Source organism: Nipponia nippon, unplaced genomic scaffold (genome assembly GCF_047370975.1).
Source record: "Nipponia nippon isolate SJK-2023a ecotype South Korea unplaced genomic scaffold, ASM4737097v1 scaffold_3, whole genome shotgun sequence".
Classification (NCBI taxonomy): Eukaryota; Metazoa; Chordata; class Aves; order Pelecaniformes; family Threskiornithidae; genus Nipponia; species Nipponia nippon.
The window spans coordinates 80347033-80365149 of NW_028262347.1; the positions used below are offsets into that span (position 1 = coordinate 80347033).

The 18117-nt window shown below is 45.4% G+C and overlaps 1 protein-coding gene across 11 annotated transcripts in view; it reads right to left on the reverse strand.

The window, feature by feature from the left end:
* The window catches only part of DUSP16 (dual specificity phosphatase 16), a 73089-nt gene extending 58246 nt beyond the window's left edge, over nucleotides 1-14843 (reverse strand). For 4 of the 11 annotated variants that reach the window (XM_087768180.1, XM_087768177.1, XM_087768169.1 and 1 more), the window contains exons 1-2: nucleotides 14401-14528; nucleotides 13677-13762 (exon numbers count right to left, since the gene is read on the reverse strand). The gene's annotated coding sequence lies outside the window, so the exon portion shown is untranslated. Of the gene's footprint in view, nucleotides 1-310; nucleotides 433-5675; nucleotides 5854-6702; nucleotides 8669-9438; nucleotides 9545-11072; nucleotides 11093-13676; nucleotides 13763-14400; nucleotides 14529-14693 lie in introns of those variants that run through there. The other 7 variants (XM_087768171.1, XM_087768170.1, XM_087768174.1 and 4 more) reach the window with 7 other exon arrangements.
* Between the last annotated feature and the right edge of the window lie 3274 nt (nucleotides 14844-18117).

Sequence of the window (18117 nt, forward strand, 5' to 3'; positions counted from 1 at the left end):
CTTTACCTGGAAATCAGAAACTAAGCTTCTCCCCTGCTCCTCACTGGAGTGATCTTGGCACTATGTTGGAAAGCCAGTTTACTGTTGCATTAGCTCACCGCTAAATGACAGTGGCATTTACATAATACAACCGAGTTCACCACTATCATGGAAGGAATCCTACCAAAACCAGTACCACACCGTTACGTTTCAGAAATGGTGATTAAGACACCGCTGGTCTAAAAGATCCTCAATTCAAGGAGAAAGAGGAAATTAAAGGCTGCATGTTTAGCTCCCAGCTGAGTCTGAAAGTTGCGGAAGGTATACATACCACTTCACAAGGAAAGGGAACAGGAAGCCAGGGAAGAAAAGAGTCATTATGTTTAAATGGTAACATTTTCGTGAGGTTACACAGGCCAAATGAGCATATCCCAGAAAAATGTGAATCCAAGCCTGGGTAAAGAAACAGAAAGCTTAATAAATGACAGCAGATTAAAAAAAAGAAAAAAAAAAAAAGAAAAAACCCAAAAAACCCGCTTTAGGAGAGCAAGGAGTATCAGATCAGAAAAACATATCAAAATAATAAGAAAAATGGTTAAGAGCTGGTGCACAAAAATGGAAGGGTGCAATTAAATTTGATACTAGAAACTAGATGCTAATAGCTGAGAGAGCAAAACCAGGTTTCTTTGCAAGAGCCTCTCCCACACAGGATGCTGGCAAAAGATAAGTTTGAGATAGACTAAGATGATCTACTGTCAGGATTGACATGTCAAAAGAAGAAAAAAAAAATTGATCAACTAAGAGTAAGTCACCATGTCCTCAAGATTTATGAGGGAATTAAAGAATGTAAGGGCCGAGCAGATAACAGAAATATGTAATGCTCATTAAAGTGAGCTATCCCAGCATAAGTACGAACTGTTTGTAAAACATGCTATAGGTAACAGAAAAAAAGAAAAAGAAAAAAAAAAAACAAAAAAAAATCAGTGAACTTCAGTACTAGAAAAACTAATTTAAAAGTAGCCACACAGAACCTTTGGCAGATCTGATGATAGGCATAAAGGAGCATAAGGCAAAAAATGAGGGAGGACACAGAACCACCCTTCTCCATCTGACCCAAACCCACCATTAAATTTGCCCATGTGTCTTTGAGCACGTCAACTCAATTGTTTAAAGGAACTTTATGTAGACTTACTAGAAAGTCTATTTTGTAGTCTACAACAAAAAGTTCCAAAGAATCTAAATTTTAAGATAAACAGTATTTACAACCTTATGCACACAGCCATTCCCCACCACTGAGGAGACGGAAAAAACCTCAGAGGAGTAGTAGAGGAAACAAAAGACAAATTGATGTCTCTGTTGATAGAAATATTGGACAAAGTTATTGGAAATTAACCACTTTTTAGGTTAATTCTGTAGCTTTGCACCTGGCTGAATGGCAGTGCTGTGTCGACAGACAGGCTACTTCAGTTAATTTGCTTGTACAAACCCACATGCAAATTTGATGCAATTCAGCAAAACTCAGTCTGCATGGTCTGGAAAAAAGAGGTGTCTTCCCTGAATGACAAAAGCCCTCCATTGCCAAAATGCCACCAAAACCAACACTAAGTATCGACATGCTGTAGGGACAGCAGTTTAATCAGTAGGATGCTCCGGATTCCTATCTGCCCTGTACATGATCTTCTGCAGCATCATCTCTTCCAGTGTGGATGCCACTGCATTACAGCAATGCAAGCAGCCACACAGCAACAGGAGCTCTGCAGAGCTCCAGCTGAACCAGCAGAACCGTGTGACTCTAGGCAGGGCCCCAGGAAGATAATCCTGGTATCAGCATACTGTTAGTCAAAGTAAATGTAAAGAACACTCAAAAAACCCAAATGATTTTGAGATTGAAAGTATACAAAAAATACGTTACGATTAAAAAAGAAGTCAGAACTTCCCTCCCCCCGAAGAGGAATGGGAGCATTAAATCAAGTTCTAGGTTTAACCAACACCTCCCCAGAGCAGTGGGCAGAGATGACACAAGCAATTAACGAGTGAGGAAAATAAAAGTTCCATATGACAACTCTGAAGACACTGGTACCATTTAAATTAATATGAGGTGAACAGGAAAAAAAAAAAATCAGACAGGGTAAAAAATTAATAGGCATTACTAGCCATCCATTCTCAAAGCAGAAGAGAGACTTTTCATTTTACCAAATAAGTATGATATCAAGGAACTGCTTTCAAGTTTTCAGTAAAAAGGGATTAGGCTTTCATTTCAATTTCCTTTGAAAGACCAAGTAATGATCAGAAATCACAATCATATTCAAACAAATACATCACAAGCTATTGAATGTGCAAAACTTATCTGCCTATTTCAGATAGCTGTAAGCACTAAAACTACATACTAAATGTTCCATGAAGACCATTCAGATCTTCTCAATTCATTATACCTATGCATAAGCCCAAGAAGGCTTATCTGCAAGGCTGTTTTGCTTCGCTAGCTAATTAATTGCTTTTCTTATGATATAAAACATTGAGAAATCACTTTGAATGAAAGCTTTATAAGATATAAGCTGCTCTGGACAGAGTGTGCGTGTATATATACATATATGCGTGTGTTCATGTGTATATAGACACATAGTTTGTACGTGGGTGTATGTATATAAAAACACACGCACATACATGTCCTGCCACTCTTTTAAAGGAAAAGCATCCTAACAGAACTCAAGTTCTAAACTTGTCAGGTGGCAGACAAGCAAGGGTTGCCAATGGAGCACAAAGCTCTCAGAGCTCTGGGAAGCCAAGCCAAGCCAAGCCAATGTGAATGTGCAGCAACAAACAAACAGCTACCAGGTTTTCAGCTTGGATCGATGGATCCAGTCTTAGTTTCCAGTGGGCGAATCCATGTAATGAATACACTTCTTGCTGTCTCTGTAGAAAGACAAGCTTGGAAAGGATTTCCTCTGAATTTCAATGATTCCCTCCAGACTGGCATGGGCTGCAACAGGCTTACCTGCACTGCAGGACACAGGTAACTCCTGTGGACAACCTCATGACCTGGCTTGTGGGCCAAGCGTACGGGAAGCCCCCAAACAAGGGCAAAAGACAGGTCTCCGGAACAAGAGGAAATTCTTTTGCTGGAGCACACCTGGCTAGTAAACCACCAAGCCCATTCCTACCCCCTCAACAGGCAGACGCGTCAGCGAGGCAGAGCCCATCATACCTCTGGCTGCTCCATGAACTGCTGTTTCAGAGCATCACATGCACACACACGCCCAGCTGAAAGGGCAGACTGAAGGGAGACACTCCATAGCAGCTTAAAACAAGCTAAGTCAGGGCTACCAGAGAGCAACGATGTCCCTTATGCCACCTCACATGTTAATTCAGTGAGCTGACTCAATGAGCTAAATCGGTCACAAACTAGCTGTACAAGCAAGTAGAATAAACAAACACATAAATAAACCACATCCAAACAATTTTCAGCCATTTCTGGTTCCCGGCTCTGGCTCACTGTGGGATCCTGAGAGCCATTAAAAGAGTGAGTTTGCAATGACAGTGGCTGGGAAGACAAGAAAAGAATGACAGTAACTGTGAGCATTTGGTGTTACCGGCCACAGAAACACGCGCTACATTGCACTAACTTGAGAGAGCTCCACCAGTTCCAGAGGATCCATGCTAATGTTCTCCTGTTTCACTTTTACTGCTACTAGAACCTATTTCTTGCAGTCAACAAGGGTAATAGCAAGTTGGGCAGAACGCAGAAGAAAGGAAAGGATGGTCTATGAAGTATTTTGCTTCTAAGGCTTCTCTATGACTTGGCAGTGCTAGGTCAATGGTTGAAAGTGATGATCTCAAAGGTCTTTTCCAACCTGAACGATTCTATGTGTCAAAAAGGCAGGCAATTTAAGGTCTAGCCTAGAGCCTAAAGAGCAAACAGCATGATGGATTTCTCATCTGCTTCAAGCAAAACACGAACAGGTTAGCTCAAACAGCAGAATAGGCTACTCTTGAGTTCATTCTCTGACTTGGCCTCTAGTGAAGCATGAGTAGTCATAAAAACTGCTCTAAGCAGCAGACTCAGGACAACAGCTAGAGGCAGAGGGGCTGTGTCCAAGCAGCTGGACTCAGTAACCTTTTCTACTAGCACAGCTGGAAAAAGACACTTTGTCAATAGCCTTTAGACTACAGTTCTTCTGCTTTCTGTATTTAGGGTCAATCTCCTTGTGGCACTGACCAGTTGCGTTTACAAAGTACTCACACCAGTGGCAGCACATAACATAACCAAAATGCCAGAAGACGAACAGCAGGGGCCTGGGGAAGCTGGTACATTTGTACCTGCAACTTTGTTAGAGGACATCAGCCTCTTGAACAGGACACGTTCTAGAAGCAAACACAAAATTTGCCAAGTTTTTTGGGTTTTGGGTTTTTTTTGTGTTTTTTTTTGTTTTTGGGTTTTTTGGGGGTTTTTTTTAAGACAAAAGCTTCTCTTCCATCTAGAATAGCTACATAGGTACCCAGTTCAAAAATAGCCAACAATAAATTACTAATAGCATGAAGAAAAATAGCAACTCACAACAGAAGTGTTTAGATAGATCATTTTCCCCACTCCTTCCCACTTTCTCAGTTGCACTGAAAGACACGTCTTTACGTCAACTCGGGCGCATGCTATTTGAAGCCTAAATCTATGAACCTTACAAATTTCCAACATGAAGATATGGTCTATAGTGCAGCGTTTTGAAATCAACTCATTCTTAAATATTTACAAATGCCTAGCCATAAAGACCAAATACACAAACCCACACAATATTAGTCTCCCAATAGCCGCCGCATATTCTAATACAGCATTTCTAGTTTTTAATATGTATTTTCAGTTATATGAGTTATAAAGTAAAATACAGACTCAGAAAGACAAAACACACAACTCATTAGTGTTTACCAATCTTTAGAAGATACTTTCTAGATGCACAAATAGTATTTACTACTATGAACCCACTGGAAGCTATGCCTTTCCCTGTACTTCCGATAACTTGTCATTAGACTTCATTTAGACAGCCTGTCACATGGCCTTTCCTCATACAGAGAGAAAATAACTCTTGTTTTCTACTACTATGAGCTTAGTACTACTAGCCAAAGCGGAGCGATCCTATCCTGTTGTCACATTAGAACTACATTTTCTGTGATTTAAAAGGCTCATTTTCGTGTGCAACTAATGTAGAACCTTTTTCTTCCTTTTTTAAAATATTTTTCATCTCTGTTGACTCTACTTTCTTCTTTTTTTCCCTTTATTAGCCCACATGGTATATTTCTCTAACATGTGATCAATATCCATTCTTTTCCATTATTCCTTATTTCTTCTTTCTCTCTAGTTCTGTTCCTTTTGCATATCTCCCTTTTCAAGTATTTTCACAATGACAAAAGTTGACTGTAATACCACACAGCTTTTGAAACCGGGAATGCTGTTTGAAAGTTCAGCTCCAGAAAGTGATAAGTCTGAATATTTTTCCACTGTATTGCAACTTAACTGCATTTTGAGTAAAAGCAGAAGGGTCACAGCTCTGTCCACAGACATCAGAAGATAGTACTGCATTTCAAGTTAACCATTTAAACATAAATCGGAACTAATTCTGCAGAATTCTGAATTCAAGAAAGCCTATTTTACTGCTGGTGGAGAAGCTAAAATATGTGGTTATATGTTGGTGGTTTAATTACTTTACCTTCATCATGTCCCAAAGCAGCTGATCTACTTGACACCCGTCCCACGTCACCTGTCCAACGAAAGTAATGCTATTTTCTACCGATAGGTAGACTTCTCCAGCTGTGCTTTGATGTATAACAATTGACATTTGAAACAGAGAGACCTTTCAAGGAGGAAGTTACGCTTGTAGATTCTCACTTTGCCAACATAAATGGAAAAAAACAGGTAAATAAGTGATAAATAGCTAAGTAAGAATAATGCTTGACTGTACTGAAAAGCAGTATCACCAGTTGGGCCAACTATTAAACACTCAGTAGAAATGCTTTACTTTGGTGGATTTAACATGAAGATTTTCATAAGTGTACCTTATAATTTAGTTAAGCAAAGATATATAAAAATGTGCTTCTACTGGATATCCACTCCAGTATCAGGCAGGTTCCAGGTCAGGGAAAGCATAATATTAAGTGATTTTTTTTTCCTTAGGACCTCTAACATCTATCATATGCTTAAAGTTTTGTTTTCTTTCTTTTTTTTTTTTTTTTAAACCAAAATTGAACTGGAGACCACGCATGTCAATACTGAGGTATAACTATTTGCTGAGCATGTACACACAAAAAAACCTAAATGCTCAACACCCCTCCCAAGTTAATCCATACCATAAATTCTTGGCTTTCAAATATTCGAAGACTTAAATCATCAACACTGTCTTGATTTTTTTTTTAATTATTCATCAAGCCACGAGAGCCATTTTTCTGCCAAAGTAGACAGCCTCTTCAAGGAAAAGGGGGGGGGAGGGGGGAGAGAAAAAAGAGGAAAAACCACCATCGAAGGACTTGGCAGCCTTTAAAAATTCCCAAAACAAACACTGCGTCTCTCTAAGCTAGCTTTTGCTAACAGTGTCACTGTACGCAGCTTTTTTTGTGTGCCTGCCACTAAGCAGCACGTAAGAACAGATAGTCCCCAAGTTTCCTGAAAGGACAAGACCTGAACCTTTAACCTGAATCAGTCCCCCCTTCCCCACCCACCCACCTCCCCTATTGCGTTACCTCCTCATTGTCCACTGAAACAGTAGACAAAGTCAGTGACTGAAAAGCACATTCTTCCTATTTTAATGCAAAATTTTGAAAATCCTCACCACAGCTCAATTAGAAAGATTAGACGATCATTGGTTGAACCCTCTCAAAATCCTGTAACTAAAAGAAAAAGGTTTAGTCTTAAACAGCAGCTGTATTTTCACTTAGCTATGCAGACATTTCATAGCCACTTTGCCATACTGGCTTATGTCTGGGCGTTTGAATAAAAATAGCTAATGTGCTTGCTTGTTATGCCATTAAATAAAGTGCACAAAGGAGTTGCCAGTACTGTTTTTGCCCATGAAAGGCAATGGTCATTAATAGCTTGTATTTGCAGAAGGCTGTCAGAGGAACAGCATGCCTGAGCTTCCTCCGCAGTTTTCTATAGGTTTAACCATACATGAGGCAGCAGGGGAAAAGACACTCCACATTTCCTCGTTCCAGAACAGGTCACACCTGCAGGAGGGCTGGCAAGTCATGCAAGCCTCAGTTGGAGAAAAAGATTAGAGTCCTGTAAATTCGAGGGGGCAGAAAGATGTGGGTCTCTTCATGGAAAGAATGTCTTGGGAAAATGTACAACCATAGTATTAGTATTAGTTAGTTAATATTTTGACACTTTCTTTTGCTGTCCTGACTAGTATGTTGGAGATTTGCACTTGTATTACTGTTCTTTTTCATCCATTTTATGCTTGAAGGAGTTAACTTTCCTTCAGTAATATTTTGAGAGGAAATAGGCAACAAATGGGCCACTCATACAATCATGTCTGGGCTGGGTAAACAGATTTTTCAGGCATCTTCAAATACTAGGTCCACCTGGGAATCACAGCAGACAGGCGAAGTGAGCCACGCTGAGGAAATAGGCTTTGTCAACTGGATGGTATCCAAACATGGGTCACCTAACACGCAGAATAGGGGACTGAGAAGCTGACAGCATGCTCACAACACGTCAACCATGAGAAGTCCCCACGAGAAGGGATTTTCACCAGCTGGACAAAAGAGCTCACTTCACTGTTCAGGAAAAAATACATCATCATTCATATTCAGATGAAAAGTTACACGCAAGAAAAACCAAAACAAAACAAAAAAAGGGAAATAGTGAGAAACAAACAAGGTGGAAGAGGAAAGTACAAGTACAAGCAGCTTTATTAGTTTGTCTAAATATGCCCTAAATAAGTTTCCTACTAGCTAGGAGAACAAGAAGCTTACCAGCTCTCATAATGACATTGCCCATTTACCTTCAGCTGCTGTGTCTTCCCGAGGTATGGGACTGTGAACCTATAGACCAGTCATTGTTGATTACCTCTCTTCGGCAAGGCCTCAGAGCACTCGCTGCGTAAAGCTTGAGAGCTTTTAGGAAATTGAGATGACATGGGAGTAGCCTGGGAGAAAGGGGAAGAAGGTACTGGGTCCTGTTGCTATGAGAAGAGACTTGGCATCAACGCCGAACTCCAAACAGACTATGGGAAGAGAGATTTTCACAGCCTGTCCTCGATTTGGAACGCACCTGCCTTGCACCCAGGGTCTTGGGACAGGCAGAAGAAGCCCTACTAAAGTGGCGACACCGTATGCCTTCTGCTAATCTGGATTCAATCTAGTGCCTACTTTTCAGACTTATTTGGACCTAACAACACATGTCAACCCAATGCATTAAGATTACTGCTGTACTTTTTTGCTGGAATATTCTTTGTCCTTGCTTAAAAACTGGCAAAGCTTTATGAATATTTGTTGAAACCAAAACGAAGTTTATTCTGTTCGCTCCCCAAGTGTTCCTAGTGAGAGGCCTCTAACTAAAATCTCTTATTTTAGAAAGGCACGTCTGAGTATGATGGGCTTAGAAGAGAGACATGTGACATGAAGTTTCTTGACCCCTCCACCTCTCTTCCCTCCCGGTTTTCCAGAGTTCAAACAGACTCCCGTGAAACTGTCAGGGACAGCAGACCTGGAAAGCAAGAGAAAACACTGAGTCCCAAGCATAATTTTTAAAGAAAGAAGGTATGAAATCCCAACACCTAAGCAGGTTCCCACCTGTAACAAAATATTTGTGGGAACCGTATAGATGATAGGTGCTTTACTTATTCCAGACAGCATTAATACAATGAGTGGAAAGTAATCTCATCCTTGTTCTTTAGGCTAATGATCTCGGTGCTCACAACCCATCTTTGAAATTAAGGCTTGTTTCAGTAGCAGGATGGCATGCTCAGAGAAGCCCTCTGAAGCGTAGCTCAGACTCTTTGCACGTATTTGGAAGATGGTGTTTAGAACATGGATGGCTTCCATGCTTAAGGGACTGTATTACCTTAGTGAAATACACGCTACCAAGAAAGTCACTTCCCTGCAAGCACCATCTTGCAGGTAGAAACCCAAGTCCTGACATGGGATTTGAGTCTTTAAAGTCTGAGGTGAATGATTTTTACACCTAGCAATCAAGAAGCAAAAAAACCCACTCAGGCTATTAAAAGTGTGGTGTTTATATTCCTAACATGATGAATTATTCAGCCTTTAAACGTGCTTTACTAGGGGTTCAGTAGGAGCAAAACACAGTACTGAGTCAATTTTATCTGGAATAGTGTGGGGGGAGGGAGAGTTGCTTTCCTATTTTGAGAGCAACATCTATGCTACACATGCAGAGCCAAAGCCTTCTAATCCAGCAGGCTGAATACATACTACTTATTCAAACTCAAGAACGTGTGCATAAAAGGAATTTCATACAATTAGTCTCTGTTGTCCTCCTTGTTTTATGCTCTCTGTAAAGTTCTTGTTCCAATGTTGCTACATTACACACTCAGACCCATCATCTTTTTGCCGCTCACAATGCCTTCAGGAATATAAAAAAACATTAGACAAGCAGGCAAGGATGTCTAAAAAGACAGTATTTGTACAAGCCACTGCTCTATCATTTAGTCAACAAACAGGCTCAATTCATAGATTATTATAGTAAAGTAAAATCAAGTGAAGGACAATGAAAACGGGTAATACTGTTTTAGTCTCAATATTAGAAACCGTGTGTCATAGTTTGCTGCCAAACTAATGCAATGGAATACAGTTATGATTCTATGAAAAAATATTTTCATACTATTTTAGCAGACTATCACTCTGGATAGCATGTAAAAATATCTTACGGAAGAAAAAAATTACATTTCTTCTCAAGTAACGAAAGCCTCTGCACACCTCCACTTGTGTATCTTTATTTGCTAAACAACTGACAGAAGTTTGTAACTTAAGCTTGAAACCAAATGAGAGCGCAAATTTAACTGAGGAGGTCCGTGCAAGGAACGGACCTAGTTTCTGAGAAGCAGGATGGAAACTTGCACTACACAGGGCAAAATTAGTTTCAAGAACACTCTAAAGAGAAGCTGTAGAAGTTACTGGCGATGTATGGCTCATATTGTGACCAAGAAAGAGCAGAGATAACTGACTTCCTCTCAAAGAAGGACCTTGTGTCAGCAGTTCCTTCTATATATTCACGCAGCACAAACGTTACAGCTTTGGACAGTGCAAGCGCAGAAAAGCAGCAGCACGGGAGCTCGGGAAGGTGCGTGGCCAAAGAGATCACTCTGCATCCCTGCAGCCCCACAGGAAACCTCCAGTCACTGAGGCAACACTCTCTCCCCTCTTTCCTAGCCTGCTCAATTATTAATTTGGGTGGTTTTTTTTCAGCTGCCGGAGCATTTCATAGGGACACAACGTGGAAAGCTGCCAGCCTTCCCAGAGCCAACTCCGAGTAGGTCAGCCTTGGCTCAGCAGCAGACCACATAGCGCAGCAAAAGGAAACACAAGGCCTTGACCTTACGCCCATCTCCCCTCTTGTCCTCCATACACACCCCCCAGATGCAGATTTTCTTTGATCGCCGAGGAACAGTAATTCACTGGTGGCCAACATCATCTCCACTGGAGTCCGTGATAGCTGCCAACAGGCCCTATCCATAAGCAAACCGAGAACTGCTCAGATTAAAACTATGTGAACCCAGAAGTTAAGATGCCAGCCTTTACCATTAACATGTATTTCTGGCTTCCTTCAAGTGTTACGGGAAGTTACAGAGTAACTATAATGGAGATTTCTTATTTGGAGCTGCCAAGCTAATACCAATCTAAAGATCAGGTCCAGCGAAAGAGAGAAGCAGCGATACAAACTTCCCTGTTCCCACGGCCATCTTCAGACAGCAGCAATGCTGCAGTAGCACGGGGCATCTCAGCCTCCAGCCGTGCTCCAGAGCCAGTTTCACCTCCATTAGCTTTGGTATCAGGGTGGTGACACTATTATACTAGTGATAAAGAAAACCCTGAGGATAGGGTCCCGCAAGTAATGGCTAGGAAGCAGCCTGAAGTTACGGTGTCCGCTTCACCTTCACGCAAATGACTCCTGGTCTTCAGTTAATTGCTGGCTTTAGTCCAGGCCGACAACCTGATACACGTCACCGGGCCGCCCATCACCTACGGCTTTTCATTCATGCAGAAAGTAGAGACCACGCATGCAATCGACAGCCCTAAAGAATGACGTATTACCCTTTGTTTACGAAGGCGGACACCAAATAAACCAGAGAAATATTACCGATACTGATATGATACGTAGTTACTGATATTTAAAATATTCTACAGAAACCCTCCATATCACTACACTCAATCTGGAAGCAACCCCTAAGGAATTGTAGGGAAAGTGAACGTACCATTCAACACATCAGGGACACGTCTACTTCCCTATTACCCAGAAAAACAGTTTCTTGATAATTCTTCTTAAAAAATCATGGACATACCATTATACAACCATGCACAAAATACTGCCAGACTGCAAGAAACATTTAGTCATTTGATCAGTGTAACAACAAATCTGTAGAGACAGATTCACAGGATTCGCAGGCGAAACGCCCGTTTCTTCCTAGGGGTGAAACAAAAGTGAAAAAGGAAGGGATGTGCCAATCCTTCCACATCTCATCCTCTGACAGTAACTACTCTACGCCATCTGACTACTAAGGATTGTCAGCACTTGAAGAATATCCATGATGCTTTCCTGACTGCTCTTACAGGAAAGAAGGAAAAAAAAAAAAAGAAGGGAAAAAAAAAAGTCCTAGAAAATTCAACAGACGTACTATAAAGTGAAAGCTATCACCCTGCCTCCTCTTTCTTGATGGAAAAAATGCTTCAACCATGCTTACTGTATTTCTTAGAAAAACTGTATTTTGAAAAGAGTGAATATTCCTGAATAGGTCTGGGGATTAAGGCGTCGAACTTTGAAAAGACAGGTGACTGAGCAAGGACCTCACCCTGCGCACAGCTCTTACTGCACTGGAGCAGAGCTCACTTGAAGACCAACACAAGTAACAGAAACCAATTTGCCTACTGGGCATTTCTTATGGAGGTCTAGAAGAGAACCTGAATTTGCCCTCCAAGGGCTTCTTAATGCCTACATGAATCACTTATCTTAAAGGCAGAAGAGCGGCTGACCCGTCCCACCATCCAGTCTCCGTCCCTCATCCTGTCTCCAGCTGCTGGCTGTGAATACAGAGGCACAGGACTCCCAGGGCAGAGTAATTTTGCCAAGGAAGGTGCACAGGCACATGGCAGATACAACCACAACTCCTCCCACAGGCTGAGGGCTGGCGCAGACCCCAGAGGAGCCAGGGCTGGCTTGGGAGACAGCTCCTACCGATATCCATTTAACACATTCCTGCACAGCTTCTGCCGATACCGTTCCTATGGGCAGCTGGAGCTATTCTAACTAAAAGCAAACATCCTTGCCAGGCTAGTTGCCTTTGCTGAAAGAAGAGCATGCATTTTACAGAAACAAAGGTAAATTGAGCTCACTTTCTTCTACAGAAGTTTTTCTGGTGTGGTTTTGTTCCGTTATACCTGCTTGGGTAGCTAACAACACCAGAGCTACTGGAGCAGGAATGTATTTATGTATCTTTATACAGCATGTTGTGTTTTTAAATGCTTGGTTGGGCTTTCTGGACTTTTGCACGTGTATTAAACCATACATCATGTTGCAGCTACCATGTCTAATTAGCACAGGAACTGGCACCTTCTCTGCTGCTTTTACTTATTTGTTCACTTTAAAAGAGACTTTGAAATTGCGTATTAAGATATACTGAAGCACCATTGTATTCAACAAGCATAATGACCAGAATTTATTACACCTCAGACATTTTTTTATAGATTCCTTCCTAAAAATATTAATAAGCGTACTGAGTAAATGCAGGATTTACTTTTGAATGTCACTATTCTTTGTATCTTTTGTCAATAAAAATTAAAGCTAAAAATACATGTACACCCCCCCCGTTGCATACTTGCTCCACATTCAAATAGAAACCCCCAGACAACCAACATAAACAACTGCGATGAATGTTTCCATCTCCAATGGGCAGTGGGATGAACACCATAAAAAGAAATTAAGACTTACTATTTTTCCACCTCCCCTCAAAACACAAGAGTCTAAACCAACTCCTGTTTGGTCAGTTGTGACTTTGTAAACTCTTTATCTACCAAACCACACGCTGCCAGGAATAGCATAGCTCTCAACGCAAGGATTACAAAATCATTTTGGGGTTTTGGTTGGGCTTTTTTTCTTTTAAGAACCCCGACACACATCCTTACAAGGAGAAACAGTTCAATTTGCTTTTAGCTTTCAAAACTAGCACAGATCTATTTATTCTGCTGGGTATACACCGAATGTTTGAACAAAAAAAAGTTAGTCATAGGTCAGACAATACAGCTCGCTATGACTACACCCTTCGCTTGAAGGAAAGCCAAAAGATCGATTTTCTATTTTGACCAGCTGAAACGACAATAAAAGAAAAGTAAATTATCCTGGCTTTTCTTTTCTAAAAAAAAAAAAACCAAAAACAAAAAAAAAAACAACAAAACCCAACCAACCAAAAAAAACCCAACAAAAAACCCAACAGGTTCCCATCTGACATCTAACCAAATGTTTTTTGGCCGCTGAAAAATCCTACCATTGGTCAGGCTGGGCAGCAGGCACATCCCACACGCCGTGTCCGGCCCGCACCGGGGTGCGCTCAACTCCTCAGCCCCGCCGCTTCTACGGGGGAAAAAAACCGAGTCAGGAGAGGGCATCTGTCCGGCCGCGTCCCGGCGGCAGCCAGCCACGGAGCCCGGGGCTCACCCCCGCCCAGCACCAGGTTAACAATTCGCAATTTGCTTCGCTCCTGGACTCCACGGCAGCCCTCCATTTTGTCAACCGCCTCAATTTAAACGTTTTCCCAGTTGAAGGCAGAACTCCAACATTTCTTCGGGAGCCCTTCGGGGCTTTAAAGCATCCTCGACCATTTCAAGCGGCGGCAAGCCTACTCGGAGCCAGCGCTGCTGGCGAAGTTTGGGGAGGCAGCGGCGCACGCCGAGGCTCACCCACGACCTCCCCGGACCTCACCCCCGCAGGCCGCCCCGGGGCGCGCTGCCGAGGCCAGCGCTCCGCCGCTCGCCCCGTCCAGCGCCGCCGCCGCCGCCCCCTGCCCTCGCAAGAGGCTCCCGGCTTCCCCCCGCCCTGACGGGGAGGGAGGCAGGTGGGTACCGGGAGGTGAGAAAGGCGGCGGGACGGGGCAGGAGCCGCCGCGGGCGGCAGGGTGCCGGCCGCCCCGCAGCAGGTAGGGGGAGCGCGGGGCGGCCCACCGGTACCGGTGCCGGTGCCGTACCCCCCTCCCTCTCAGCCCCGTTCCTTACCACCTGCGGAGGCGGCCGGAGCCTGCCCGGGCCGGGGCAGCGACCTGTCCGCTGCGGGCGCTCTCCTCCGGAGGTGAGGGGGCGGCGGGGAAGGGCATGCGGGAGGAGAGAGGGAGGGCTCCCGCCGCCCGCCTCTCCCTCACCTCCCTCCTCCTCCTCCTCCTCCTCCTCCCCGCCCAGCCCGGCCCGGCCCGGCCCGGCCCCGCCGCCCCCCCGCGCCCCTCGCCCCCCTCCCGGGCGGGCTTCCACCGGCGGCCCCGGGCGAGGGTCCCTGCGCTCCGCCCGGCACTTACTGTTTCACCCCTGTCTGTCTGTCTGTCTGTCTGTCCGTCCCCTCGGCAGGCAGAAAAGTTCCTGCCACCGGCCTCGCCGCTGCCGCCCGAAACAACTTTGTCTCCTTCCAGCCGCTGGGAAAGCGCCTCTTTCTCCTTCTTCTTCAATAAGAAAAAAACCAAACAGCGATTTAAGAAAACCAAAAAAACCCCAAACAAACCAGAAAAACCCTGTTCGGCTCTTTTTTTTAAGAGGGGGAAGCGTGAAGGCGGGAGGGGAGAGGAGAAGAAAAAGGAAACATTGGGAGCTTTTTTCCCCCTTCTCCTTCCCCCCTCCCCCCCCAGATGGCTTGAGAAAATTAAAAGGGGACAGTGATGGGGGGGAGGGGGGACACGCTGAAAAGCTCGGGAGGGGGGAGAAAGTTTGGGGCTGGGGGGGGGGGTTGTGTGGGTTTTTTGTTGTTTTTTTTTGTGGTGTGGTTTTTTTTTTTTTTTAAAGCTTTCGGTTGCCAGAAGGACCCAAACGATTACAAACAAGCGGGCAGAGCAGGCAGGCACAAGGAGTGGAGCGAGCGAGAGAAAAAGAGTTTTGCTGGTCAGTAAACTTCAAGCTGCTGGGATGAGGTCATTGGTGTAAAAATAAAGCGATGGCGTCATTTGAAACCAATCCCAGTGAATGAACTCAGCCGGGGGTGAAGGTGGGGGGGAGCGGCAGAAGGAGAAAGAGGAGGAGCGGGGAGAGAGGATCCCCGCGGGGAGACGGAGGCAGCCGCCGCCGCGCAGCCCCGGCAGCGGGAGGCGGCGGCGGGGGCTCAGGCTGTACCGTGCTGTCACCGGGGGGGGGACACGCGTCCGCTGCCCCCGGCCTCCCGCTGCAGCCGCCGGGCCGGCCCCTGGGAGGAGCCGGGGCCGCCGAGCGATTCAACCGAGCCGCCGCCGCGGCCCTGGCCCGCCCCTCCCCGGCCGGGGAGGCAGGCTCCGCCCGCCGGGCCCTCGCCTCTCCCGTCCGCTGGCCGCAGGGGCCGTCCCGCCTCGGCGTCCCCCGCCGTGTCGGGGCCTGCGCTCGTCCGCGCAGCCAGGCCCGAGGCGGGCCCGTCGCCGTGGGCCTGGCCGGGCGTGTGGCGCAGCAGCCGCGGGAGCCCTGTCCCTCAGCGGCCTCCCCTCGCCGCTCCCGCCGCCGAGCCGCCCTGTGCTCGGTGCCGACAGCGGAGGGCCCTCGGTGCCGCAGCGAGCGCTCCGGGTGGCTCCGTAAAGGCTGGAATCGTCTCTGAAAGAGTAACGCCGTGGGGTGCGATGCGGAGCCATTCACGTGTTAAGGCGTCAAGTCCTCCGGAGGTAGTGCTGATGTGGGCAGAGCGCCCTGTTGGCTACGTGGCACGTGGAGGGCCCTCACCCTTTAAATAAGCTTGTTAAATAAAAATAAAAAAAAAAAATCTAAAACCAATAACTTGAGGAAAGTGAAAGTTAAGTCTAAACAGACATATTTTTGTCTAACACCTATCTGTTCTGGCTAGTACCAGCATTAACTCGGGAGGTGTGTCCTTCAGGGGTTTGATGGGTGCTGTCTGTCTGACACGTCCCCCTTCCAGGTAGACCAGGATATCCCACAGCACTCCTTCTTTTTCCCTCAGAGGCGTCACCCTCGGAGGCCTTGTCGCTGAGGAGGGACTGCTGGGGACGCAGGACGCCTTACACAGCAGAATTCAAACCCCGGTCGGTCACCTCTGCCAGCTTTTGAAGCCCTGTGCCACAAACCCGTGGAAGACGGCATGAGAAGGAGGATTAACCGTGCTGCCCCTTACGCTCTTGGTGGCTGTCTCTTCAAATGAAGTGCCTTGGGAAAGGCGCACGGCTATCAGCCAGGGTAAAACAGTTCGTGTGGTCGGTCTTTCAGGAAGTGGGCAGCTCCGAACAGATTATACGGTGGTGGGCTCTGTCCCGGCAACATTGACCAAGAACCACCTTGACAAACAGCCAGGCGTTGAGGAGTTGCGAGCTGTCTCTCCTGGGGCAGCCTTGTTAGCACTCATGCCGAACAGTTGCCCCCTCTGCAAGGGAGTGCGGAGCGTGCGGGGGAGAGAGAAGCCCCAAGAGAAGCCCCGTCTCCATTAGACAGTAACAAAAGAAAGATCAAAAGCAGTGAAGAAAATGTGGTAAAGCAGTTTATGTCAGTACGTTCACTATTTTGGACGTGTCTGTCTTGTCGTAGCTGAAGAGCAGTTGTGCCTTTTTGTCTCAATTAACCAGTGGCCCTGAAGATACCTTTTGCAAACCCCCGAAGTGCCTACAGCACTGAAAGTCTGCACAGTTAACTGCTGGTTAACGGAGCTAGAACTGACCCACTTCGACGAAGGGGATCAGAGAGCGTGCCAGAGAAACTCGAGGCGACAGCCAGGGCCCCAGCTTATTCAGACCAGAGAAGTGTAGGAACAAACAGTTCCAGCACAGTTGTCCTCACAAAGAGAAGTGGGGAGCAGCGGAGAGGGGCGCGTGGTGAGGAGGAAAGACATTTCAATTCTCTCTTCCCTTTTGTCGTCTCAACTCGGTAACGCCTTACGTAACTGTTCTTTTGGGCTTTTAATTGGGAGACCGAAAAAGTTTCCTCACTGTGAAACTGTAAGAATAAAAAATACTTGTGATCTTTTTGGAATATTTTTATTTTTAGCTGAAAAAAGTGATATATACAGAAGACTCTAGGACAGCAAATTAAAGCTCTTTCAATATAGAGTCAGGATTTTTTTCTTCCTAATGTAATAAAAAGTGCGACTAAACCATAGTGATATCACAGTTAACTCTTGCAGATTGAAGTTCTTACAAAGAATAACTTTGTATTTTCAGCTGAGCTTGAGCTGAGAGTCTGATCTAGGAGAGCACTGCAGGGTGAAACTGTACAAGTTTGTTGCTAACCTGAGGACACAAACGGAAGGAGTCTGGAGGACTCAAACACGGCAGCATCTGACCTCGCTTCATTGAGATCAGCGGCCGCGTCCTTTACCTCCTGTTTGCAGCGGGCGAAGCGTGCACGTGTTGGCAGCTGACATGCCTCAGCTGGCAGGTGGTCACTCGTGAAGGAGCAGTAATTCGTTTGCGTGTCAGAGTCTAACTCCAGCTTAACTTTTTTTTTTTTTTTTTTCCTTGAAAGCCTTTCGTTCCTCCCTACCACTTGCACAGCAGGCTGCTGGAAACGATCTGAACTGCAGGCGCAGACCGGGGAGAGAGGCCGTAGTTTGATAAACACCTGAACCAACTGGGAGAGGGGCTGCCTGGCTTTGCTGGTGTCCCTGGCTGCCGACCTTCCCTCCCCAGGTTTTCAAAGGTCCACCAATTCTATGAAATGTATTTTGCTGCATTTCTGGCAATGGATTTTTTTGGCCTCAGCGCTCACTGCCCCTTTTTGGCAAAGCAGCGCTGAAAGAGTTAATGTTAGCGTCCCTTTCTTGTGCCT